The 27,479-nt window shown below is 36.8% G+C and overlaps 1 long non-coding RNA gene across 1 annotated transcript in view; it reads left to right on the top strand.

Moving 5' to 3' along the window:
- Nucleotides 1-25,002, top strand: part of LOC140517835 (uncharacterized) — a 66,600-nt gene extending 41,598 nt beyond the window's left edge. The window contains exon 2 of the long non-coding RNA XR_011971756.1: nt 24,590-25,002. This is a non-coding gene — a long non-coding RNA (uncharacterized lncRNA). The remainder of the gene's footprint in view (nt 1-24,589) is intronic.
- Nucleotides 25,003-27,479: the final 2,477 nt, after the last annotated feature.

The following is a 27,479-nucleotide window of genomic DNA, read 5'->3' on the forward strand; positions in this document are numbered from 1 at the left end:
TCTCAGCCAGAATACTTATAGCTTTGTCTCTGAGCTGTGCCTCGCTGTTGCTATATGGCCTACTGATTCCATAGCTCCCATTTCCCTGTGCCTCCAAAGTTATCTTTGAATATGATGGCATGTACTACATATGTTGCATGTAGCCAAGTAGTTGGAACAGTGAATAGAATGCTGATCTTGGAGTCAGGAAGACCAGAGTTCAAATCCAGCCTTAGACACTTACTGTGTGACCCAGTGACTTGAATGCTATCTGCCTCAGTTTCCTCAGCTGTAAAATGGGGATCATAATAGCACCTACCTTACCATGTTGTGAGATCAAATGAGTTAATACCTGTAAAGTACCTATCACTGTGCCTGACACATAGTAGGTGCTAAATAAATGCTTGTTTGCTTCTCATCTATTAAGCGATAGGGATGTATTAGCTAGTCTTTAAAGTATATTCCTATATGTTTTGCATGACTGCACATGTATAACCTATATCAAATTGTTTGCCTTCTCAATGAAGGGAAGAGGAGAGGGAGAGAATTTAGAACTCAAAAATTTTAAAAAAATGAATGTTAAAAATTATTTTTACATTTAATTGTGGACAATTTTAAAAATATTAAATTAGATTCCTTCCAACTCTAAATCTATCATATTATGAAGATCAGTCCCTTCTAAAAACTGAGACAAGGTACAGGTAGATTGACAGAGAAGACTTGAGATTATGCAGAAACAAATGAAGACATATCAGTTTGGACTTGCGGAGGACTGTAAACATCAATAAGTAGATTATACATAAAATGAATTATGCAATAAATGATGTTGTTTTATGCAGTTATGTAATCAATGAAATTATACATTTGGCCAGAGGAATGACGAAGGGAAAAACAGATAGTGATAACAAAAAACTGAAAACAAAGTAGACATCCATTGATTGGGGTATAGCTAAACAAGTTACAGTACATGAATGCAATGGTGCAGTTGATAGAGCCTGAGGTCAGGAAGATTCATTTTCCTGAGTTCTATTCTGGACTCAGATATGGCCCTAGGCAAGTTACTTAACTCTATTTGCCTCAGTTCCTCATCTGTAAAATATGCTGGAGAAGGAAAAAGCAAACCACTCCAATATCTTTGCCAGGAAAACCCCAAATGGGGTCACAAAGAGTCCAACACAACCAGAACTACTGAACTACAAAAATAAAAGCAATATGTTATTACTGCACTGTAAGAAAAGACAAATAGGATGAATATAGAGAAGCACAGGGAGACTTCGTTTGAACTGATGCAAAGTAAAGAAAGTAGAACCAGGAAAATAATAGATATACAGTACCTACAACAAATAGAAAGAGTAACCAGAAAGCCATTGAACACAGTGCTACAAAACTGTAATGATCCGTCTTGGCCCTAAAGAAGAGACAAGAGAAGCCACTGCTTCCCCTTCTTTGTAGAGGTAGCAAACTACAACTATGGAACATTGCGCAAAATGTCAACGTTTTTTGATGTGCTGGATAGTTTTTTGAACTCCTTTCCCCTTGTTTTTTGTTCTTTGTTATAAGAGATGGCTTCCTGGGAGAGAAAAGGGGTAAGGATTTATTGACAAAGGTTAGGTGATAAAAACAAAAGATTTTAACATTTAATTTTAACATTCATTTAAAAAATTTTTGAGTTCCCAGTTCTCTCCCTTTCTCTTGTGTCTCTCCTCCCCTCCCCTTTGAAAAAGCAAGCAATATATCGGTTATATATGTGAAGTCATGCAACATATATTTCCAAATTAGCCATGTTGCATAAAAATAGTATAAATGTAAAAATTATGCTTCAAACTGTACTCAGTTATATTCATAGTTATGATTACTGTATTTTCCTCCATCCTGTTTTCTTTTGTTTATCCTTCTCTTTCTTTCTCTCTATTTTTTTTACCCTGTCCCTCCTCAAATGTCTATTTTGCTTTGGACCACTGCCATCTCCCTCCCTCTTATCATAGCCTATCTCCATCCCCACCTCCACTTTCTTTCATTTTCTTCCCTGATTATTTCCCTGCTGGTGAGAAGATTTCTGTAACCAACCGAGTAACAAAAGATCTTATTCAGAAAAATTGGCCACAGTAATTGAGGCTACATCCTAATTAGAGAAATGACTATAAATAATTGAGGAAATAAAGGCCTCTGGGATATGATTACTCATGGACAGATGTTGTCATTAGTCCTAATATGAGTTCTTTTTGCTTTCATTAGTCTGGCAATAAATCTGTGCATTCTTCGTGGCTTGCAAACCATGTACTTGCAAGAGGAATTTGTGACAGTATCCTTGATCGTTTCAGATAGTGAAATGACCAGGTTATCTGGGACAGAGGCAATTAGCCAGGGAAGTGAGAAATCCCTCTTGAAGTGTCCCTTGGGCTAGAGAAATGGGAAATGCCCTCAAATTGTACCCAGGCCTTTTGTGTTATTTGAGAACCCTAAACAGAAGGGTTGCCCTGGTAAATTCACTTGCTTTTGCATTGTAGATGGAGTAAAAAAGACACAAACTGATCTATATTAGAAAATTGTTTTTTAGAAAAATATATTTTACTGCTCAAATTGTTGTTTTCAGTTAATCTGTCATGTTCTACTTGGTGATCTCATGAATCATGTTGTCCATGGGGTTTTCTTGGCAAGGATAGTGGAATGGTTTGCCATTTTCTTCTCTATTGGTTTAAGGCAAACCGAGGTTAAGTGACTTGCCCAGGATCATACAGCTTTAAGTATCTAAGGTGGGATTTGATCTCAGGTCTTGACTGTGGGCACAGTACTCTAGCTATTGAGCCATTAAGCTGCTTCCTACTTCAAAACAGAGGCAAGGCTAAGGCCCCTTACCCAAGGTCACACAGATAGTAAATGTCTGATACTTTTGGTTGCCCCAATTACTCAAATTAGATATAATAATAGTGACTTCCTTTAAAAATTCATAAACACCTCTTCTGAGAAAATATAAGATTTGAACATTTTCAGAGTTAGTCTTTTTTTTTAATTAGGAAAGAGTTCAAAGAGATTATTTACACGCATTATAGAATTATCACAAATCAAGAGATATAGTATTCTTTCTTCCTTCTTTTTTTGAAAGAGAAACGTCACCTTGGTTACTGGCTAGTGATGTCACAGAACCAACCTTGAATAATTTAGGGGTGCTGAAATAGAAATTGAAATCTTACCCTTTAAGGCAGTTGCCTGGGATCCAGGCAACTCTCAAAGACACATTTACAAAGGAAATCTTTTCCTTTTCTACTTAGAGAAAAAGCTTTGGATCTTTTTCATAATTTTTCAGTCTGTAGATCACGTGGGAGGGTGAGTGTGAGGATATGGTTTACATCAGCCATCTGTTTCTATTTACCACAGTAAAAAAAAAAAAAAAAAAAAAAAAGAAGCCCCATGAATTGGGGCAAGGATGGGAGTGGGAGGTGGAGGAAGGGAAAGAGTTGGGCAGTATTTCAAGTTTGTTTTCCTTTGTTTTACTTCACTCTTGGCTATCTGACTCTTGTTATATTACAACACAGGCCAAATGGTGAAAGGGCTATAGGTCTGGCAAGGGGTGTGGTGGTGACTGACAGAGAGCATAGGATCAGAGTCTGCCTGGAACATATTTTCATCTTCTGTTTGGTGAGTTTCTAACTGCAGAGTTACTCCAAGTAAATAGCTCTTCTCCCCTCACACTACAAGGTGAACGTTATCCTTTTCTTTTGGTCCAGTCCCTCAGATACATGAAAGACTCTTGCACCTTTCTAGCTATCCATGAATCACAATTTGAGAAATGCAGTTCTAAGCAAACTGGTAGAATACTAACTATGTAAATTCCCCCATCACTTACTGTGAACCTTAAGAGATAAGGGTTGCTTGGAATCTACTATTCCTATCAGTCTTTATCTTCATTTCCCTACACATTCCTCAGTGGGACCAGAATAACCTTCTTAGCCGTTCACCAGCTTCCACATGTGATCTCTGGCCATGTTGTACTTTGAAAGTGACTCTGGCCTCAGTAGAAAATGGGCAAAGGGTTTTCTGGTTGGGTCAGAAGGTTGCCTCATTATCAAAATAACTTTCTTGTTATAGCGCAGTCACTTTTCTGAATTACTCTGCTGGCTCCTAGAGCCCTCAGTTGCCCATGCTATCTGTCTGTATTCTTGACGTTCTTATGGTTCAAACTATTGCCTTGGGTATTGACCTTTATTCCTTGCCCAGAAATATTCTGTTATCATGGATTTCCTGGGTCTTATCCATTTGTCTGATCTTTGCCTTGCCTTTCTTTGTGATATCTATATGGCTCTAGATTTATTATTGTCTCCCTGGTTTGTCTCCTTGCTGTGTGCCCTGACTTCAGATTTATTTTCTAGATCAGAGGCTCTTCACCTTTTTGTGGGTCATAGATAGACTCCTTTGGCAGTTTGGTGAAGCTCCTTCTCAGAATAACATTTCTAAATGAATTAAGTTTGTTTTAATAAATAGGATTAAAAAGGAAACAAATTATATTGAAAGTGTGATTTCAATCCAAAATATTTTTTTTCAGGTTAAGAATTCCCATATCTAGATCTAGATCCCCTGTCTCCATCTTAGCCATTGGCTTCTGAGTATTTATTTCTCTGAGTTTAGCCTGCTGTTTTTTTTAGAAATAAGATGGGAAAATCACCTGAATTCCCAACTTCAGTTCTCCTAGATCCTTGCCCTCTATCTTTTATAATCCAGTCCTTAATCCATAAGGAAAAAAAGTTCAGAGAAAGGTAGATCAATGACTTAGCATAGCATAGACTGCTCTTCCCTCCTTCCCTGCTTTCATTTCTTTAGACACACATCTCACCCTGTCAACACTGAAATCTCAACTACCTATAATTGTAAAATATGGCCCTTGTCTTCAGACACCAATATCAAAAGCTCCTGAACTGTGGGGTCAGAAATGGAATAGATTAGTTTGGGTTTCTTTTAACTGAGAACGTTCTTTTCTAGGGAGAGAGGCCAACTGAATAGTCTTGGAGTTCTTTGGGATAGAAGGCCTTAGATCCCCAGAGCTACTCACATAAAATCTATCCTTGTTTCTTTTCATATCCATGTTCATTTTAATTTTTCACTGTTTGTTTTTGAGACAGGGTTTCCCTATATTGCCCAATGCTATTGCTGATCACTACCTGTTCCATTTCTAACCTGGGATGCTTGCTCCTGCTTAGACAGGTTGGTGGCACTCCTACTCCCCTACCCCAGTCCCTACCCAATTTCAGAGGCTCAACATATTGGCAAAAAGACTTACTGAAGATACCTGATCTGTTTTAACCTTACTGAAGAACAGACTCTTGAGCATGAATGATGTGCGTGACCTTGGCCTCCCCATATTAGACATTATGTTCATTTTTCATGCTTTAACCTTAGTCTATTCTTCTACTTTGAACCTTCCTGATTTGGGGGTGCCTAACCTTGCCATATATCAGTTCCCTTATTTGACTAGTTCTTGCTCAACTCCCCCCATCTTTCCTCTCTCTGCCCACCCCATTTCATCTCTTTTTGTGCTAATCTGGTCTTTTCTGCATCATGGAATCTTTGATGTAGACCTAGAAGGGACCTTGGAGGTCATCTAGTCCAATCTTTTCATTTTACAGATGGGGAAATTTAGGTCCAAAGGGGATGTAGAGCTAGGACTTGGGTCTTAGTTGTCTGACTTTAAATCCAGTGCTTATCCCACTATAGCTCCTTCAGAGCAAGGTTCTTCATCTTTTGTATTTTTTTTTTGTATTGTGACCCCCTTCAGCAGTCTAGTGAAGCCCAAGGACCCACTTCTCAAAATAATGCTTCCAAATACATAAAATAAAATACATAAATTTACAAAGGAAATTGATTGCATTGAAAAACAATTGTCAAAACATTAAAATAACAAGTTCATGGATTCAAGGTTAGGAATTCATGGTATAGAGAGAAATAAAAAGAAAAAAAGAGGGTAAAAAAACGATTGGTAGATAAAAGAAGAGAGGAGAGAAAGGAGAATGGCAGAGGGGAATATAGTAAAGAAAGACAAAGGAACAGAATATATAGATATAGGGATATAAGAATATATAGAATATAAGATACAGAGAAAAAGAGGGAAAGAGTTAAGAAGAGATGGGCACCTAAAAAGAAAGGAAACAAGTATTTATTAATCACCTACAATGTACCATTTCTTGTTGTTTAGACATTTTGAGTCATGTTCAACTCTTCATGACCCCTTTTGGGTGTTTTCTTGGCAAAGATATTGGAGTAACTTGACATTTCCTTCTCCAGCTTATTTTACAGATGAAGGAACTAAGGCAAACAGTTAAGAGGTCAGTTAAGCCCAGGGTCACACAGCTAGTAAGTAACTGAGGCCAGATTTGAAGTCATGTGTTTCTGACTTCAGATCCAGCACTCTATCCACTGCCTAAGAGCTAAAAGATACAATGATAATAATATTAATAATAATAACTGATGTTTATGTAGCACTTACATGTGCCAGGTACTATGCTAAGTGCTTTATAATTATCTCATTTGATCTTCACAATAATTTTGGGAGGTAGATATTATTATCATCTTCATTTTACTGTTGAGGAAACTGAGTCAAACAAAGATTATATGACTTACAGCTAGTAAGTGTCTGAGACTAGATTTGAACTCGGGTCTATCCTGACTCCGCATCTGGAGTTCCATCTACTGTTCCACTTCAGATTAGAGAAGAATGGAGAAAAAGAACTAATCAGATAAACAGGAAAAGAGGAAAGAGGGCAGAACTTATAATTTGACTAAGATTTTATAAGCCAGTCAGTAAGTCAATAACTATTTATTTTGTTGCTGCTCAGTCACTCAGCTGTTTCCGAGTCTTTGTGACACCATGAACCGTAGCACACCAGGTCCTTCTGTCACCTCGCTTCTCCCTAAGTCTGTCCAAATTCATGTTCCTTGTTTCCATGATCTCATCTATCCTTCTCATCCTCTGCTGTCCCTTTTTCCTTTTGCTTTCAATCTTTCCCAACGTCAGGATTTTTTCCAATGAGTCCTATCTTCTCATTAAGTGGCCGAAGGATTTAACCTTCAGCTTCGTTATTTGACCAGTGAATAGCCTGAATTATTTTCTTTAAAAATTGACTGATTTGATCTCCTTGATGTCCAAGAGACTCTCAAGATTCTTCTCTAGCACCACAGTTCAAAAGTATTGATTCTGCAGTGCTCAGCTTTCTTCATAGCCATACATTGTTACTGGAAAAACCATAACTTTAACTATGCGAACCTTTATCAGCAAAGTGATATCTCTGCTTTTTAGTATGCTGTCCACATTTGGAATAACAAGGAGCAAGCATCTTTTAATTTCATGACTGAAGTCACCATTTGCAGTCATCTTTGAGCCCAAGAATATAAAATCTGGCACTGCTTCCATTTCTTCTCCCTCTGTTTGCCAGGAAGTGATGGGACCAGTTGCCAAGATCTTAGTTTTTTTGATGGTAAGCTTTACACTATTATGAAGCACTTACTATGTGGCAGGCATAGTGCCTGAGGATAGTACTGGGGATATAAAGAAAGGCAAAAAAGACAGTCCCTGCTCTCCAGGAGCTCACAGACGAAATGGGGAAGACTACATGCAAATTACTATTTAAAAACAAACTATATACAGGAAATATAGGAAATAATATAAGGCAATAAAATGCAAGGGAGGGACTAGAATTGAGAAGAATTGAGAAGGGCTTCCTATAGAGTTCAGGGTTTTAGCTAGGACTTGAAGGAAGCCAGGGAAACCAGGTGGCAGAGATGAAAAGGGAGAAAATTGCAAGCCTGGGGAACAGCCAGTGAAAATAACTGGAGTCGGGAAATGGAGAGTCTTGGGAAATATTGTGAAGTCTTGGGAAATATTCTTGGAATGTTGGAAAGGTAAAATTGATAGGCCTTGGTCTAGCAACACATTGGATTTCGTGAGCTGCTACGCCTAACAGCATGGCAGTTACTGGGAAAATTGTAAGCATATTATAAATCCATGACCTTCAGGAAAACTACTTGCCCCAAGAAAATGAAAAGTTTCCCACCAATGTTCTTCTCATCTATGTCTGTCTTCCTATACCTGTGGCTTTTTTCTCTTCTACCCTTTTCCCTATCACATTATTTCAGTCAACAATAATCTATCAAATTCTAATATCTGCAAGATACTATGCACCTGAATTCCTCTCACCCTTTCCCCTTATCTCCATGTCCCTCTAGGTTTAATATTCTTTCTTTCTCTCTATCCCTTTTTCTTCCTCCCCCCTCTATTCTCCCTCTTTTGCCTATCTTCTTTTATTTCTTGGATCCCTGATCATTATTCTTTTCTCTCTACTGCCCTAGTATCTCTCTCATATTATTTCCCAGACTAGCAGCCATGCCTCAGACTTGCTTCTCTCTCTGATGGGATATAGAGATGAAGAGGACTTAATAATAATATAGAAAAAACCGGTATGAATGAGGGGTGAATTTGTCAAATATTTCATCACTGGGACTGTTGCAATAACAAAACTGCTTGCTTCTAGTCCCTCCCTACTCCAAAACACACTGCTACCAGATTAATCTTAAGATCAAAGATTTATATTATTTGCTCTTAATTCTTTTTTTAAGAATTTCTGTTTTATTCTGAACTTAAGAAACAAAATGAGCATTTCCATAACATAGTAGAATAGAATAATAAGATGATTGTACATGAAACTGCAAATCTATTATGTGCCACTTACTATTCCTTTTAAATATATAATAAAATTATCAGGTAGTTCCCCCCCCCCGCCTTTTCTTCCCTCTCCCTATTTATTTGCTCTTAATTCTATGATTTTTTTCTTTTTTATTCAGATTTCATTTTTATTTAATATATTTATATTTCATATTCTCTCCCCTCATATATCAACAGTAACATACTTATCAAGTGAGATAATATTTCTAGGCTGTAAGTACAATGCCTGATATTTAGTAGGCATTTAATAAATGCTTACGCCCTTCCCCTTCTCCTTGTCTTAATTGTTTGCCTGGTAGAAATAAATTCTGGATGGAACACCTAGAAGATCTTGAATGACTTATAAAGTAGCTCCTCTTACTTTCTACTGCTGTTGCTGTTGCTGCTGCTGTTGCAATGGCTACTTCTATGACTACTACTACTACTACTACTGCTACTGTTACTACTGCTAGAGACTATTGTCTCTGATTTTTAATGGAATGAAATGGGAAGAGTATATAGCAATTCTTACTACTTCCCCAATCAGCATTCCCATACATATTCATAGGCTGGTTTCCTAGAAGGTGGTTGAATACTGCTTCTCTCAAGGTTCTAGGAGTAATCCTGAGGATCTGGGGTTTCTAATACTGTAATTTATGAGTCCCACTGATGTGTTTTTCATTGATTATTGGGCAACAGCCTTAATTAACTTTTTAGTAAAGGTTTTTATTTGGTAGCCATAGTAAGAACAGTTGGTCCAAAGACAATCTCCCCTCTCCATATTCTAGCCCTTGCCAATATAGGGTAACACTCCTCTTCCTTACACATTCAAGGTCCCTAGGGAGAGTGAATTCAAGCTTAGAGTAAAATGCTAATGAAATATATATGCAAAGAATACACATGGCAAAGGAGTAACTCATAACTCTTGGCTATTGAAAACTCTTTTATAGAGTCCTCATGAAATTCCCCTTGGTATGGTTGTCTGCCAGGCTCCAAGAGTAATACCATTGCAAAGTCCATACCCTACATCTTTATTTCCCCACTTCCCACCCCTCCATGGGGGTCATAATCTTTGAAGCTGTTTTTCTTCAGTGTATCTAGTTTCCCTTCAGAGTGCCAATCTGATGGTCTCACCCAGGTCTCTCTGACATATGTATAAGATATGGAGAGTTCAAATTCTTCCAGTATGTCTATGGCTTCCAACAACTAAGTAACAAAGGAACCTCTGAATGGATTCTGAGGTGTAGATTATGGGTGGATATTAAATATTGTTCAAAAACACAATTTTTTAAAAAAATCCCCATGGCTGTACTCCTACCCCATAAGCAGGAAAAATGAATGTACTCTCAAAGCTTTTTATTTATATTATTTAGGCAATCAAACTTCTGTAGTCATAGAATTTATTTAAGATAGAAGAAAGTGGAAAAGAAATAGAACTAAACGTTTCTACATGGTTTATCCACCTGATCTGCACCTAATTTTCACTTTCTCCCACACTTGCAGGTGACAGAAAGGAAACAAAGGTATCAGTGTTGGTACTTGGGGTTTGCTCTAGGGAATGTTGAGGGTTAATTCAGTTTCCCAACCTTCTTCTTAGTCTCTGAGATTTTCAGAAGCTGCCCTAGCTCACTACCTGCTCCACATACCTGTCTCTGACTGGTTGATCTGGCAGCAGCAGCAGCAGCAGCAGTCAGGAACTGAGTATGAGTATCCCAAAAGTTCTGTTTTAAGAGGGAAATGGCAAAATCAGCTAAGCCTCACTGTTGTCTGCACCATATTGAATGACTGACTGTGTCTCTCTCCTAAGAGCAAAGAAAGAAGAAAACAGTGACCTCTAGGAACCTGCATGTCAGCAGCTAGAGTCCATCCCTTCCCTGGTCTGTTTCTCCCAGTCATAAACTTTTGGCAGTGAGGGAGCAGGGAAAAGGGGAGTAGATTTTCTGAAACTGCCAGTCCTTTCCCTCTTTAAATGATCAAACCAATAATTCAGAGAGATAAGAGCACTAACTACACCTGGAATTACACCTCTGCATTTTGACTTGTTGATGTCACACTTGATCTGGGTCCAGCTTACCTGTGAACTCCTCCTCGAAACCTCTCTGGATTCCTTAGCTAGAAGGAATCTCTCAGTCTTTGTGTGTATTTACCATAAACTAATTTGGTTTGTATTTACCTTTGCTTATGAAATCAACCCCATTACACAATCGTAAACTCCTTGAAGTTAAGGACTAACCTTTCTTAATTTTGCTTTTCCCAGGCATAGAACAGTGAATTGTATAGCATAGGTACTTAATAGTCATTGAATGAACAGAAGAAATGTATATTTCACAGAGAATGTCAGTTTTTTTCACATCAACCTTGAGTACTATATTGAGCAAATTGTTTCACTATATTTATTTCATCAGTCCTTGTTTTGTAGTAAAATGGACAATGCTCAGAGGGCTTAAATCAGTCAAAACCTCCAAGGTTCCTAGATCCAATACTTTGGAGAGGGTGTCATATGCATGAGTCCTAGAATTGCGTCTGAGACATAATGATAGCAGGAAGTGGGCTCAATTGAACCCTTAAAAATCCATTAAAATCTTGAAGTGCTTTCTTGTTTTTATAGCTTGCTTTAAGATTTTTAAATAACAGGTTGTTGTGTGTAAACACTAATAATGCTTTACTGCACTAAGAAACACAACATTCTGGGCTCCCTCTGGTGGCACACTTATTTTAGAATTTAAATAATAATGATGAAAAGCTCAGGATACAATTAAATCTTTCCCCATTTCAATCCATCCTCCACTCATCTGTCAAACTGATCTTCATAAAGTACAGATCTGACAACATCACTCCCTCCCCATTCAATAAAAAAAAAATCCTGTTTGCAGTTCAAAGCCGTTCATAACCTATCCTCTTCTTACCTTTCTGAAATTCCTATACCTCATTTACCTCCACGTACTCTATGATCCAGTGACATTCCCTCTCCCAACTCTAGGCATTTTCACAAGCTGTCCCCCATGCCTGGAATTCTCTCCCTCATCTCCAACTCCCAGCCTCCCTAGTTTCCTTCTAATCCCAGTTAAAATTCCACCTTCTGTGAGAAGCCAATATCTTTTTTAAAAAAATAATTTTGTGACTTACCTGAACTGATGCAAAGTAAAATGACCAGAACTAGAAGATCATACACAGTAACAGTAACATTGTGTGATGAGTAGTTATGAATAACTTGGCTCTTCTCAGCAATACAGTGATCCAAGGTAATTTCAAAGGACTCATAATGGAAAAGCTATCCACATCCAAACAAAGAACTGATGGAATCCAAATGCAGATTGAATCATACTATCTTCACTTTATTTTTTTCATGGTCTTTTCCTTTTGGTGTGTTTCTTCTTTCACAACATTACTAATATGGAAATATGTTTTACATGATTGTCTATATATATGTATATATGTGTATACACACACACACACACACACACATATATATATATATAATTGCTTGCCATTTTAGGGAGGAAGAGGAGGGAAGGAGGGAGAAAAATTTGGAACTCAGAAATTTTTTAAATAAATGTTAAAAATTGTCTTTTCGTGTAATTGAATAAAATTATTTTTTAAAGTTTTATTCACTAAGTTTATTTTTGTTACATTTTCAGTTCTGAACTGTCTCCCTCCCTCCTTCCCTTCCTCCTCCACACTAGAAAAGGTCACCATTTAAGATAGGTTTATAAATATATATAAAACCATATCATGCATATTTCTCTTTATCAGTTCTTTCTTTGGAGGGAGATGCCATTTCCTTTTATAGATCCAGAGTAGTTGAATTAAATATTTATAATACTCAGAATAACTTGGTCGCTCACAGTTATTATTGGAGCAATATTGTCGCTACTGTGTACAACATTATCTTGGTTCCACTCATTTCACATTTCATTATTTATGGGTCTTTCCATGTTTTTTTAAAAATCAACCTGCTCGTCATTTCTTACAGCACAGTAGTATTCCATCACAACCACATACCATACTTTGTTTAGCCATTCCCCAACTGACAGACATCCCCTCAATTTCCAGTTCTTTGCTACCACAAAGAGCTGCTATACGTATTTTAGCACATATAGGTTCTTTTTTTTTCTTGATCACCATGGGAAACAGAACTAATAATGAGTGGTATTGCTTGGTCAAAAGATATGTACACTGTTTTATAACTCTTTGGGCATAATTCCAGATTGTTCTCCAAAATGATTTAATCAGTTCATAGTTCCACTAACCATGTCTTAGTGTCCAAGTTTTTCCATATTTGTCATTTTCCCCATCTATCATTTTAGTCAATCTGATAGGTGTGAGATGATATCTCAAAGTTGTTTTAATTTGTATTTCTTTAATCAAGAGTAACTTAGAGAATTGTTTCATGTGACTACATATAGTTTTGATTTCTTCATTGAAAATCTACCTGTTCATATCCTTTGACCATTTATCAGTTGGGGAATGATTCCTCTTCTTATAAATTTGATGAAGTTATACGTTTGAAATATGAGACCTTTATCTGAGAAACTGTCTATAAAACTTCCCCCCAATTTTCTGCTTCTTTTCTAATCTGGGCTGCATTTGTTTTATTTGTACAAAAATTTTAATATAATCAAAATGATACCTTTTATATCTCACGATGCTTTCTAACTGTAGTTCATTCATAAATTCTCCTCCTGTCCCTAAGTTTGATAGGTAATGTGTTCTATGTTCTTCTAATTTTCTTATGATTTTTCCCTTTATGTTTAGGTCATTTTTGCCCTTGAGAAATTGTGAATGTTTTTTGTTTTTCTTCATATCCCTATATGTCTTTGTATTTCTTTATATTTATATTACATACATTGCCTAGTGCATAGTAGGTGCTTAATAAATACTTGTTGACTGACATTGTAGACAAAACTATGAGCCAGTACATTAAAATATATTCAAGAGGGAACATTGCATACTATAGTGGATTGAGTGCTGGGTTCAAATATTACCTCTCACACATTCTATGTGAGCTCGGACAAGTCACTTAATTGCTTAGTTCCCTAGATAGCTGTAATATGAATTATAGATGAGTTAGTCAATAACATTTATTAAACTCCTATTATTTGCTAGGCACTTTGCTAAGTGCTGGGGATACAAATTCGAAAAAGAAAGACAGTCCCTACCCTAAAGGAGTGCTGAGAGATCTGCAAACTCAGTCTTGGTCCCTCTCCTTAAATGGAGGTGTTCATGGTTCCACCCATTAATTAGAGGGGCAGGGGGTACCTATGAGGTGTGAGTCCCAAGGCTAATTGGATTTTGCAAGCTGGTGGGATCTCCCGATGATGAGTTTGCTAGGGTGGAGAATCCAAAGAAATTTCAAATGACTACTGACAGTGAAGTTACTATTCGTTAGTGCAATGAGATTCTAATACACTGTCAAAACCATAGCTCTAGACCTCTGCAACGTCTAACTCCGCCTCTACAAACAAACAAACAAAAACAAATACCCCCAACAATCCGTATTCACAGATTAGAAACTCTTCCTTTGTGTTTAATCCCCCTTTCTGCAGTTGCTTTGGGACACTATTTCTAATAAATTAATCCTCTTAAAACATAGCCATTTATTTTGTTACATCTCTTAAAAACAAAAAGTTAAAAGGCTTTCCCTAGACTATAGGATAAAGTCCAAATACACTAGGCTGGAATTGAAGACTGGCCCCAAATTATGGTTTTTACCTTATCTCTTGTCATTTCCTGATACAAGCAATCAGCTCCAACCAGTCAGATCTACTCACTGACCTTTAAATAGATAGAAAATTCTGACCTTGGTGCCTTTGCTTATTCAAATTCCACCTGGTTCAATCTCTTTCCTCTGGCTTCTCTTGACCACTCTAGCTCACAGTAATCCTTCACTCCTCAAAATCCTAGCACTAAGAAGAGAGTTTCAGTTTATAATTGGAAGCAATTCCAGAGTTCCCCTAGTCTAGCTGTGAAGTGTGATGGCTGTGGATCTTCCTTTTCTTGGTGTTCTCATCAGCTCCCAGGGATGGAATTGTCATATCTCTGGAAACAGCCCTCAAATCGGCTCCCAGTATCTCTCCTGAACTCCAATCCTGCACCACCAACAGCCAGTTAAATTGTTTATTGGGCCTGGAGTCAGGAAGGCCAGAGTTCAAATATAACCTTGGATACTTACTAGATGTGTGACCCCGAGCAAATCATTCAACTTTTGTCTTGTCTCAGTTTCCTTAACTGTAAAAAGGGGATAATAATAGCACCTACCTCCAAGGGTTATTGTAAAAATCAAATTAGATAATGTTTATAAAGTGCTGAGAGCATTTCCTGGTTTATATTAGATACTTAATAAGTGCTTGCTCCCTTCATTTTCCTTTTCCCCATTGGTATATTAAACTCAGTATTTCTAAAATGTAACTCATTATTTTTCTTCTTACAGTTATCCCTCTTCCAAAGTTTCCAATTTCTGTTGAAGTTATATTCTTCCAGTTAGCCAGATTCATAACCTCATAGTCATCTGTACCTCTTTCTCTTTCCTTACCCACTTATTTGGTTGTCAACTCTTGTTTACTAGCATCGCATCTGTCAAATCTGTCCCATCTCTCTTCTCATGCAGACCATCCCCTCTTATATATATATATATATATATATATATATATATATATATATATATATATATATATATATATATATATATATATATATATATATATATATATATATATATATACTTGTACCCCAAACATTTTTGGGGGCTAAATATTTTAGGGTTGATATAAGGATGAAATTAGGTAACATATGCAAAATGCTTTGCAAACCTTAAAGTTCTAAATAAATTTTGTTATTGTCAGGATCTTTTTTAGGCATTGGGCAATAGAGTGCCTGGAAGTTCAGTGCCAATTAAGACATAATATAACTCAAGAAGGATATTTAATTTAATTTAATGAGAATTATTAGGAACATAGACCGAAGGGGTTGTGGTTGTGGTTATGTGTTATGGTTTGTCCTTTGTTCTTGAAGAAGACCATGACATCGGGTAGATGATGACATGACTTGCAATTGACTTTGATTTGAATGAGAGAGGGCTGTGCAGTCACCAGCCTCACTTTCTCCTCCAGAGCCATCTGGGTCCAGGGACCAAATACTAGTCAAGATGACTGGAGATGGCCCAGAATGCAGTGGGAGATCTTGGCCCTTTTAAGCTAAGGTCTTTTCAAGTTCTCACTTTGAGTGAGGCAATGCCTATTCAATGAATAGGCCACTTTAAGAAGTGAATCAAGTGAGGGACCCTTTAATCAACAACCAAAGGGGAATTGTTAGCTTAATGACAAACATACAAATTTAGTATAAACAAGGATCCATAAAGCATTGTAGCAAATTCATAGCTGAGTATAATACTAATCTATCAAAATGGTTCCTGTAGAGTAAAAAAATACTATAACCAGGTACAATAGTTAGAAACATACTGTTGCTTTTTCAAAGAAACAAAATGTAGCAAACAATTAAGAGTGTCTTTTCAAGGTAATATGCTGACTAGAAAAATGAGCGAATCCTTGCCTTCAAGGTGCTTAAAAGCACAGAGAAAAACATATAACGTGATCACAGAGAAATAAGTACAAGGTAATTTAAGTAGAGAGAGAGAATATTAACAACTGGAAGGAATCTGAGAGGTCTTCAAGCAGGAATTGGCACCTGAGTTAAGGATTCTGAGAAATGGAGATAAGGAAAGAATGCAACTGCAGGTTCAAAAGAACAGTCTGTGCTAATGTACAGAAGAAGGAAATAGGATATTGAGTTTGAGGGAACAGTTAGTAGTTTAGTGTGACTGGAAACAATGTGAAACAAGGCAGTCTGCAGCCAAATTTGGGGATTCTGAGAAGAACGTGAGGTGCTTAAATGCCAGACAGTAAGGAAACACAAAACAATTCTGGACAGGGGAATCACAAGGTCAGACCTGAAACTTCAGAATATCATGGTTCAAATGGTTGAAATCATGTCTCTGAAACTTAAGTGTGTGAACATGGGCAAATCACCCAGACTCTCTGGGCCTCAGAAAATTCTCCATGATTTAACTACTAAGTTGTGGTTACAATATAAATTGCCACACATTCAACAGAGCCAGAGTTTGGTTCTAGGTCCTCTAAATCCAGACTTTTTCCGCTAGACAGTCTAAAAGGAACATTGTAGATATGAAAGACCAATATATTCCTGTTCATAGCAACTGGACAGGTTACAACCACTTCTTTCAGTGGGTGTTGACCATATGTAGTTCTAATTCTACCTGCCTAACAAAAAGGTGTTTTGCTTTAATTCAGTCTCATTTGATCAAATTTAAAGCATGATCATAGAGAGAGGTGCTGATCACTGGCATGGGTATTTTTAAGAAAGGAATTTAAAAAAATAATTTTCTAAATGATAGTAACTAATAACTATCTCAAAAATGTTTGGCTGTCTTTCATTCTCAAAGAGGACCAAAACGAGTTAGAGTCAAGTTACAGTGTTGCCTGACTGTGACTGGTCAGACCAATACAAGTTCAGAATGCACTACCACAGATTGGGCACAAATAATCCATGGAAACATTTAGGGTAGATTTTCTAAATTTGTGCATTTCCCATTTCTTTTGAGCTATTTCAATTCCATTTTGCTCATAGAACACAGCGCCTTCTTTGATACGGGTACACCATGCTAGGCAGTGCTTTGCCAGCATGTCCTATGCCACAAAATCAATTCCAAAGTTCTTCAGAGGGACCTTGAAAGTGTCCTTGTACCACTTCTTCTGATTACCATGTGAGCATTTGACTTGCATAAGTTCCATAGAATGAATCTTTTAGGGCAGGCAAATGTACATTTGGCATTTGAACAACGTGGCTAGCCTGTGGGAGTTGCCCTCTCTGTAGTAGAGTCTGAATGCTTGGCAGTTTAGTTTGAGAAAGGACCTCAGAATCTGGTACCCTATGCTGTCAGGTGATCTTCATAATCTTTCTATAATTAAGTGCCACAGTTTGTCAGGCTCTAATTTTGGAGGTTTTAAAAAAGTGCCTTATGAACATTTTTATTAAATTATGAAAGATTCATTCATTCAACAAATATTCATTGATTGCCTGCTGTATACCAAGCTTTGTGCAAGGCACTGAAGGACATAAAAAATGAATGGCATGGTTTTTGACATCCAGGAACTTATAATACTGTTGGTGGATAAGAGGCCTTTGGTCTTCAATATTATATTATATTAAATAATATTATAATACTCTTGATAGGGAAGGACTTATTAGCATCTCATATTTGGTATGGTATTATTGAAGTGGAAAAAAAGTTAGGAAATGGAATAGTGAAGGGGAAATTTTGCTCTTAGTGACCACAGTGGGAAGAAGAGTTGGTACTTTCCCCTTACAACCAACTTCTTCCCAATGAATGCTCCAAGTTATTAAGTAGGTTAGGGAGGGAGTGTGGCTTATCTATATATATGTCTTTTGTGGCATCTAGTCAAATGTAGGCACTCAAAAATGTTTGATATTGTAAATTTAAATGTAAATACAGATCAGAAAGGATATGATTAATGAGTTTCATGTTGCAATCTGAAACTCAACCCATATTGTTTATTATAATTGAACTAAAAGATGCCATGCCCCTGATGGGACACATTTTCTTTTTGATTTCAGGTCTTGATACCTTTTATTTTCTTATGATGCACAAACTTTCAGTTATTCTTGATAATGGTTGCATAAATCCTTAGGCAACTATAACCTTTTAAAGAGGTATCTGATGATAGATAGCAGACAGGAGTCTCTGAACTTCATCAACATTATAGCCTCTGTCCAGTGCACAGTAATATACTTTCCAGTTCAATTTTGTAACTTTGGCTCAAAAATTCTAAGACAAGAGAACGAACCTGATGGAATCTGAATGCAGATTTAAAAGAACCTTTATTTTTCTTTTTTTTTGGGGGGGGAGAGGTTCTGTGTTTTTTGCATAACATGACTAATATGTAAATATGTAAATGTAATATGTAAATATATATGACCTATTTCAAATTGCTTGCCTTTTCAATGAGGGGGGAGAGAAAGGAAGGAGAAAATCTGGAATTCAGTTTTAAAAAATTGAATGTTAAAAATTGTTTTTGCATGTAACTGGAAAAAATATTTGTAAAAATAAATAAATTCAAATCAGTTCCTAAAAAAAGAAGAAATTCTAGGGCAGATATCCTCCTGTCTTTGAGATCTCTCTCTGTATTTTGAACCTATGATTTTATTGGTGTAGGGATCTGCCAGGAAGGAAATTTCCTTTACCAATATATACTGACCACCTCTTCTGCAACTTACACTGTTAGAAATTTGTCTGAGGCAATGAGACATTCAATGACTTGTCTGCAGAGCCAATATGTAGCAAAGGCAGTGCTGCAACGCACACCTTCCTGACTTCAAGAATAGCCCTCCATCCACTATGCTTACTTTCTCATACGTGAAGTATACCAGCATTATAAAAATATCACTTAGTAAAGAATAGTCATAATAAAGTCATCAATAATAAAATATAGTTATATTTTCTATTATAGAGACTTGAAATGGTTATAAAAAAGTAATAGAGAACCCTTTGCTAATGGGGGAGTTTATTATACTCAACTTTTCTTGTCACTCCAAGCCTCTTGATTGTCAATGGGCCTGAAATAGCTTTGATGGATCTTTGGGTCTCCCAAGTATTTGGGTGCTCCTATCTCAGGATTCTCCTCCACCTGAAATCAGAAAAGAATAATCACAAAAGAAGCTGGTACCATGTTCTTAGAAACACATGGCTAATCCTTCTCCACTTACCTGGGGTTCACAGCAGTTCTTGCTTCCCTTAATTCCAGGAAGGAAAATCTTAATAATAGGGAAGGAAGAGTCTTGACTGATTAGACATTTTAATACTTGTGTCTTTTTCTGTAATGATCTATCCTTTCTTCTTTCAACCTACCCCAAATAGAACAAATTAAAATATATTATAGAAGCATAGAATCTAAAAGTTGGAAGCGTCCTCATTCAATTTTATTTGTTTTTCAGAATAGGAAGCTGAAGCCTAAAACAATTCAGTGATTTGCCCAAGGTCATATAACAAGCTAGCCAATGGGAGAGACTAAATAGGTCTCCCAGCTCCACTCTTTTTTGCATCATATCACATTACTCAGATTGGTCATGATTATTTCAGGTCTATGTGTTTAGGAATAAGATATGAACCGTGGATGATAAGAATATGAATGTATTCAAGGAAAATGTGGTGTTGGAGGAGTTAGGCCCAGGAAAGGGAGATAGAATGGGAAGAGATCTTAAAGGAATACTGATCTGGAAGTCAATAGCTGATAACTATGGGTAGAGCACTGAAAATTGTTAATATAGAGGGACTGTAAAGATTCCAGTGGGGTGAGACCTTCAAGGAATGGGGTCTTAGAGAGGGGAAGACTCTGCCAGAAATGTCCTACAATTACTCAATCTGACTGCAAAGTTAGCTGCCACACCTTCATCCTGATGCTGGGACCAGCCCAGCTACTAAGAGGGAAGCAAAGGGCCAAAGGAGGTGCATAGGAGGGAAGAAGTGTGGGTTTAAAGCTATTCTCCCATGTCTTTTGGACATTCTGTGGAGGTCAATATTCATATGTACTTTTTTTTCCTCCTCCCCACCCCTTCCAATTAGACAAAGGTACAAGTGAGGAGGTCCAAGAGAATGGAAACATTGGAGAGCTGTATAATAAGAAAGACAAGGACTTAAAATTTAATTTGTGAAGACAAATAGATGTATGGCTACAGGACCAAATAAGGATGCCAGCATTTCTAATTTCCTTATTATTCATTATAATGCATCTCAATGTCATTTTTTTGAAGCAAAGTATAGAGACATTCATTCTCCTCTTTCTTCCAAAGTTGTTTTTATAAAATGAAAATGTATTTATTAAGTGCTTGTAGATGCCAGGTATTGTACTAAGCACTAGGTATCCCATGATAGTCCTCTTGAGGAACTTACATTTAAAAAATATTATCTTTTATTGCTTTGAACTTGACAAACATAAACAACAATAAGTATTTCCATATACAAAGAAGAGCAGAAAAAAGATGGTACATAAAATGATGAATTTCTACTAGAGCACAGATTTTTTTTCAGAGTATGAAATAAATTTGGCACTATAGTTCCAAAACTGTCCTACTTGCTTGTGTCTTTCTAAAAACAATTTAAAATGTTTCATCAATGTTCTTTTTCTCTCTTTTCTTCCGATTTTTGGGTATCACTGCTATCGTCCCTGCAACTAACTCTCCTCCAACACAGTAAAAAAAATCCAACACAGCAAAAAGCAACTCCTCTCTTGTAACAGATAAGCATAGCCAGGCAAAACAAACCCACACATGAGTCATATCTGAACATACATGTGTCTTTCTGAAGCTGTAGTCCACCGCATCTGTGTCAAGAGGTGGGGAGCATGGTTCATCCATCACTGGCCTTTTGGAGAAAAGAAGATCATAACTTTAGAGTTTGAAAGAGGGTTAGATGCTAGCAAGTTCAGTCACCTCATTTTAAAGATGGAAAACTCAGGTACAAAAAAGTTAAGTGATTTGTCTAGGCTCACATAGCTAATAAGAGTCCTGGAAAGAAGGTCTTGACTCTAAGTCCACGGATCTATTCATTATGCCACATAGCTTCATGGTTGCTCATTGCATTGATCAGGATTCTTATTTCTTTCACAGTTGTTTTCTTTTGCAATGTTGTCATCATTGTGGGGGCAGCTAGGTGGTGCAGTGGATACAGTAGTACAGGTGGTACTGTAGTCAGGAGAACCTGAGTTCAAATCTCACCTCAGACACTTGACACTCACTAGCTGTGTGACCTTGGGCAAGTCACTTAACCCCAACTGCCTCATCCTGGGTCATCTCCAGTCATCCTGATGAATATCTGGTCACTGGATCCAGATGGTTCTGAAGGAGAAGTGAAGTTGGTGACCTGCACAACCCTCCCTCACTCAAAACAAAGTCAAGGTCAAGTCATGTCATCATTTCTCTGATGGCATGGTCTTCTTTGACAACGAAGGACAAACACACACACATTATTGCATAAATTGTTTTTCTAGTTCCACTTTTATTTTGTTGTTGTTTAGTCATTTCAGTCATATCTGATTCTTTGTGACCCCATTTAGGATTTTCTTGGCAAAAATATTAGTGTAGCTTGTCATTTCTGTCTCCAATTCATTTTACAGATGAGGAAACTGAGGAAAACAGGGTTAAGTGACTTCCCCAGCATCACACAGCTAGTAAATGTCTGAGGCCAGATTTGAACTCAGAAAGTTGAGTCTTCTTGACTCTACATGTGACACTCTATCCACTGCACCACCTAACTGTCTCTACTTCTATTACTCTGTATCATTTAATTTCATTCAAATCTTTCCAGATTTCTCTGAGTCTCTGCTTTTATAATTTGTTATAGCACAACAGCATACCATTATGCTCACATATAAAGTTTTCTAGCCTCTCAATTTAAGTTTGAATCTTCGTTTCATGCATAGTTCTTTTGAACAGCAAAGTATTGGCTTCTGCTTTCTAAACCATTCAGGCATCTTTTCCTATTTTATGAGTAAATTACATTCCTTTCCCCCCATCAAATCTCCATTCACATTCCTCTAGTTGCCCCCCTCTCACCACTTTTCTTTTTTTACAAAGAAGAGGGAAGTAAAAAAGAAGAAATGATGATTGACACCAAGTGTACTCTATAACTGAAGTGTCTGCCGCTACTCTACCTCCCCTTATCTCTTAACCCACACCTTGAACTGATTCTTACACTTTCTTTATTTACTTTTAATTCCCTCCTTTACATTTCACCTTTGAAGTTGAAATTTGTTTTTCTTATAACTATTTCCACTCTACCTCTGCCATCATCCTTCTTAAATTGCTATCTTCCCCTTTCTCTGCCCCTGCGTAGTTCCCTTTTGAGTTTAATGTAGTTACGTGTGTGTGTGTGTCTGTGTCTGTGTGTGTGTCCCTTTTTTGTCTGGTTCAGATAATAGTAGGGTTCACAAGATGCTTGCTCTTCCTACCTCTTCCTCCATGTTTGTATGCCTCTCTTTCTATACACCTCAATTATAAGAAGCAGTAAGTGCATCCTTTTTTTCCTCATTTCTTCCCTACTGTCTTTCTTCTTCCCTTTTCTTTTCTCTCTTAAAAACAACATAATAGAACAAAATCAAAACCAGACCTTGTGTTTATCTTATCTAACTCCCTCTATGACTCATGATAACAGTAGAGTTCTGGAAGGACATTTGACATGAGTGCATCATTATCATTTAGTCCTTTCCAATTACTGAAATGTATTTGTTTCCCTTAGCATTTCAGAATTTCAACTCAGTTCTGGCTTTTCATTAGGAATACTTGAAAATCCTTTCTTCTATTAAAACTCCATTTTCTCTTTTCCCCCAACGTCTTTGGAGGAGGTAAAGTTATTGGTGGTAAGATTTTCTTTTTCCTTTTGGAATATTTTATTTCAATATTTTCTTTTCTTTGTTTTATTTGTACTATAGTTTTAGCTGATCCTGATTGTGGTTCTTTGATTCTTGAAGTCTTTCATTTTTGGCCACTTGCAGTAATTTTTCTTTGATCTGGCAGCTCTGGGTTTTGTCTCTGATATTTCTGGTTTTCAACAATTTTGGGGCTTCTTTCTGGAGGTTACTGGTAGATTCTTTCTATTTTCACTTCATTCACTGGTACTAATAGATATAAGGTGTTTATGACTTCTTGAAATATGGTATGCAGTTTTCCTATTTAGCTATGGTTTTCAGGGAGTCCTATTAAAACTTATCTTTCCTTGATCTATGATGCAGAATAGGTTTTTTTTCAATAGTAGTTATATTTTTATATTTTATTCTGTTTTTTCATTGCATTGATTTTGTTCTAATATTATTGTTTCATGAAATCACTGAATCCTGTTTATTCTAATTTTCAGGGAGTCTGCCACTTAGGTAAGGTTTCCTACCTTCAGCAACTAAGCTATTTATTTTCTTTCCAATTTATTCTTCCAGAGCTCCTATTTCACTTATAATTTAACTATACAAACAAACAAACAAACCTCTCATATAATTTTTTCCAACCACTCTTGGACTTCTTGTGGTAAAACCTTTTTTCCCCCCCAAATAAGAGATTCTGTTTGTACTTGTGGAGTTCCTTTCTTCTGAATTTAACTCTTAGGGATCTCTAGACCCATAGTATTTCTTCATTGCTGTCTGTGCCTTCCTCTCTTTAATGTTATCGTCAGCCTCAGTTTCTTGTTTTGCACTTTGTGCCAAGGTCAGGCTCCACCTCATCCTGTTACTCTTGGATGGGCTGACAGATTCTATCTGGTTCTGATGATAGTATCTTGGACTTCTGTTCCTGGATTCCACCTCTCCAAAAATCTTTGCACTCAGATAGATCATTGACAGGTTTCAAGCTTCCCTGTTCATCCTAGGTCAGAGTACAGAGGTCTTCACACCCCTTTAAAGTATCTCCAGCAAGAAAACTGCTGAGTTCTGCCTTCCTCCCTTTCCCTGAATATCCCAGGTTAGAGCATGGCAGGTTTACAGTTTACTCGCAGAGTTTCTTTGGTCAGAGCATCCCTTGTCAGAATCCTGCAGATTTCAGTTTCCTCAGGACTCCATTTTTACTTGTACTCATGTGGATAGAACCCCCTTTTCAACATCTATATGCTATTAGAAGACTTTTTTGTGCAGTCTTGGACTGAATGAACGAGTGTACTGTTGATTCTTTTTGAATTTCTTGATCTTTTTATTCATTCTAGCACCCTCTAAAAGTTTTTTTTTGCTAGAGAATGTATGCCATCTGTAGACTTTTCTATGGTCTTTCACATTCATATCTTCACCAGAAATCTTCCCAAAGCTATTTTGTTTATTTTAGGAACATAACTAATTCCTTTCATTTCATTTATCCTAGAAAGACAGCCAAAAACCTCATGGATGCCAGGCTTTGGAGAGGAAAGAAGGGGAAACAAGAACACAGCTGGATGGTTTCCATGGAGTCGGCAGCTGCTTTTTTTCACCCTGCTTTTTGGAAGATGCACAGACTCTCAAGCCATATGGTAGTTTCCTCCATTTATCCAAAGTTCAATTTCCCAAGAGATTTGAAATAGACTAAGCTCTTCTCTCCTCCAATTCACTTGAGATTTGCACAGGTGGTAGAAGTTCTGTGTGGGGATTTATGCTGTAATTTTCTTTATGAATTGTTATTGTATTGAAGTTCCCCCATGGGTCAAAAATATTTAATGTTTAACATAAAATAAAATTGTTTGCTGACAAATGAAAAATATTTACAAAAATAGTGTAATATAAAAATGTTCATATATTTGAGTACAAATTTGTAAGTTGCTTGAAACTGATTTTAACCTCATTCTGTCTTTTCAAAAAATATATTCACAAGATAGGCAAAGGCATATAAATTTATTTACATTAGTGATTCATTAATCATTCATTCTATGAATTTATTCTATGATGCAGCTGTTTCCTAAGTTTGTGGCAAAGTTACAAGGCTGAATAGAGAGATTTTACATTCATGGAGGTGAGGAGTTTAGACTTGGTCATCTCTAGGGTACCATCCAGTTTGAAATCGTTATCTCTATAGAAAAGGAAAACCTCTTCTCAAGAGAAGATTAATTATCTCTATGTCAACTGTGACTCAGTAAATCCACTAATATGGCCATTACCCTTGTTCAGGCCCTCTCACCTCTCACTTAGACTATTATTTTAGCCTTCTAATTAGTCTTCCTACCTAAATTCTCTCTCCTCTCTAGTCCATCTTTTGCATAGATACCAAAATGCTATTCCTAAAGCACAAAGTCTGACCATGTCATTCCTTTGTTTAAGAAACTTTCATGGCCCTAGAGTTTAATACGAACTCCCTGGGGTTTGATGGCAAATGTTTAACAACTGGAGCTCAAAAAAAGTACAAAATACTTATAAGTTTCATCTGAATTATTTACATTTTCTCCATCAATTTCTTAAACCTAAGATAATCAACAAAAGAATAACTCAAACCTTGAATGCTAAATGCTGGTGTTAAAAATTTAACAAATTCTTGTGAACTGGTTGGAGCTGGTTCCAGCACACCTCTGTGAAATTCCATATTTGGCATTTAGACTCCTTTATCATCAGGATCCAATTTACCTTTCAATTTTATTATAAATTATTTCCTTTGTTGCACTCTTTGGTCTAGCCAAAGTGCCCTTCTTCCTTATTCCCACATACAATATTCCATCTCCGATCTCCATCCCTTTGTACAGGGTCTCCAATCTTTTAGAATCACTAGTTTGTTTTGTTCCCCAAAATTCAGATCATACAATTTCTATATGAGATCTTTCTAGTTTCTCCTGGCTGTTAATGCCTTCTTGGTAACAATTTATCTTGTTCTTATTTTGATTAAACTTATCTTGCATATGCTTATATTTAGACATTGTTTCCCATTCTAAAATGTAAGTTTTTTGAGGACAGAGATAGTTTTATTTTTATCTTTGTAATTCCCAGCACCTAGAATAATGCCTGGAAGGTGCTTAATCATCTACTGTTGCAATGATTGATTCAATGTGAACTCAAGTCACCTGTTGGTCTCTCTCAGACATATTTGCATTCTCAGCTTCATCGATAATGGTGGAATGATTTTTTTCCCTTCTCCTTCTAAAATAATTATTAGGAAAAGATGAGGAAATCATGTTTTTTAAAAAAAATTTTGGTGGCATACTTTCCCTAAATCACATTGCTTCTAAGGCAAAATTTTATTGACAGGAATAAATTGGGTTCTGAGCAGAAGGAAATATTCCCATTCTCTGATAAAATCGACATTTCTGAGTGAGCGAGGTCATTCTTATATATCTTTATAGAAGCTTCTTTTTGCATATAACTTTGTACCTAAAATTTGTTACTCTATTTGCATAGGATCCTTAGTTGTCTTCTAATCAATCAATCAATCAACAAGTATTTATGGAACATCTAGTATATTTGTGCTTGAGGGGAGCAATAGGAATATAAAGAGAATGAAATCATCCCTATTAGAACAGAGGGTACATTCTAACGAGGGCAGCAAGTACATAAATAAACATATGAAGGACAAACGTAAATAGAAGAAAATATAAATAACTACAAAGTGATTAAATACAAGGTAGTTTGGGAGGGAGAGCACTAGTGTTTGGTGGGGAGGAACAAGAAAGGCTTTACATAGAAGGTAGTTTTTGAGCTTCATTTTGAAGGAAAAGAGGGATTCTATGGTGCAGAGGTAAAGAGAAAGTACAACTACAGGCATGGAGGACAGCCAATGCAAAGGCAAGGAGATGGGTGGAGGAATACTGTACATGAGGGACAGAGAGGCTGATTTGGTTTGATTAGAGAATGAGAGACAGACAGACAGAGAGGGAGCAGCGGCAAGGAAGCTGGAAAGGTAAATTGTGAAGGGCTTTAAAAACAAAACAAAGGAGTTCACATTTAACCTAGAGGCAACAGGGGGCTACTGGATTTTATGAAGTAATGAAGTAAAATGGTCAGATCTGTGCTTGAGAAAAATCCCTTTGGTGGCAACGATGGACTAAAGTAGGAGTACAGTTAGCATAAGATCTTGCAATAATCCTAGTGAGAAGCGATGAGGGCTTTAATTAGGGTGGTAGCCTCATGAGAACCTGGGTTCAAGAGGTGTAGGGGAGGTAGAAATGGCAAGGTTTGATAACTGATTGATGTGTGGATTGAAGAGATGGGAGGAGTTGAGAAGGAAGTTATAAACCTGAGATACTAGAAGAAAGGTGGAGCCTTTGACAGGAATTGGAAAATTTCTAAGAGGAATAGGT

Source organism: Notamacropus eugenii, chromosome 1 (genome assembly GCF_028372415.1).
Source record: "Notamacropus eugenii isolate mMacEug1 chromosome 1, mMacEug1.pri_v2, whole genome shotgun sequence".
In the NCBI taxonomy this organism is placed as follows: Eukaryota; Metazoa; Chordata; class Mammalia; order Diprotodontia; family Macropodidae; genus Notamacropus; species Notamacropus eugenii.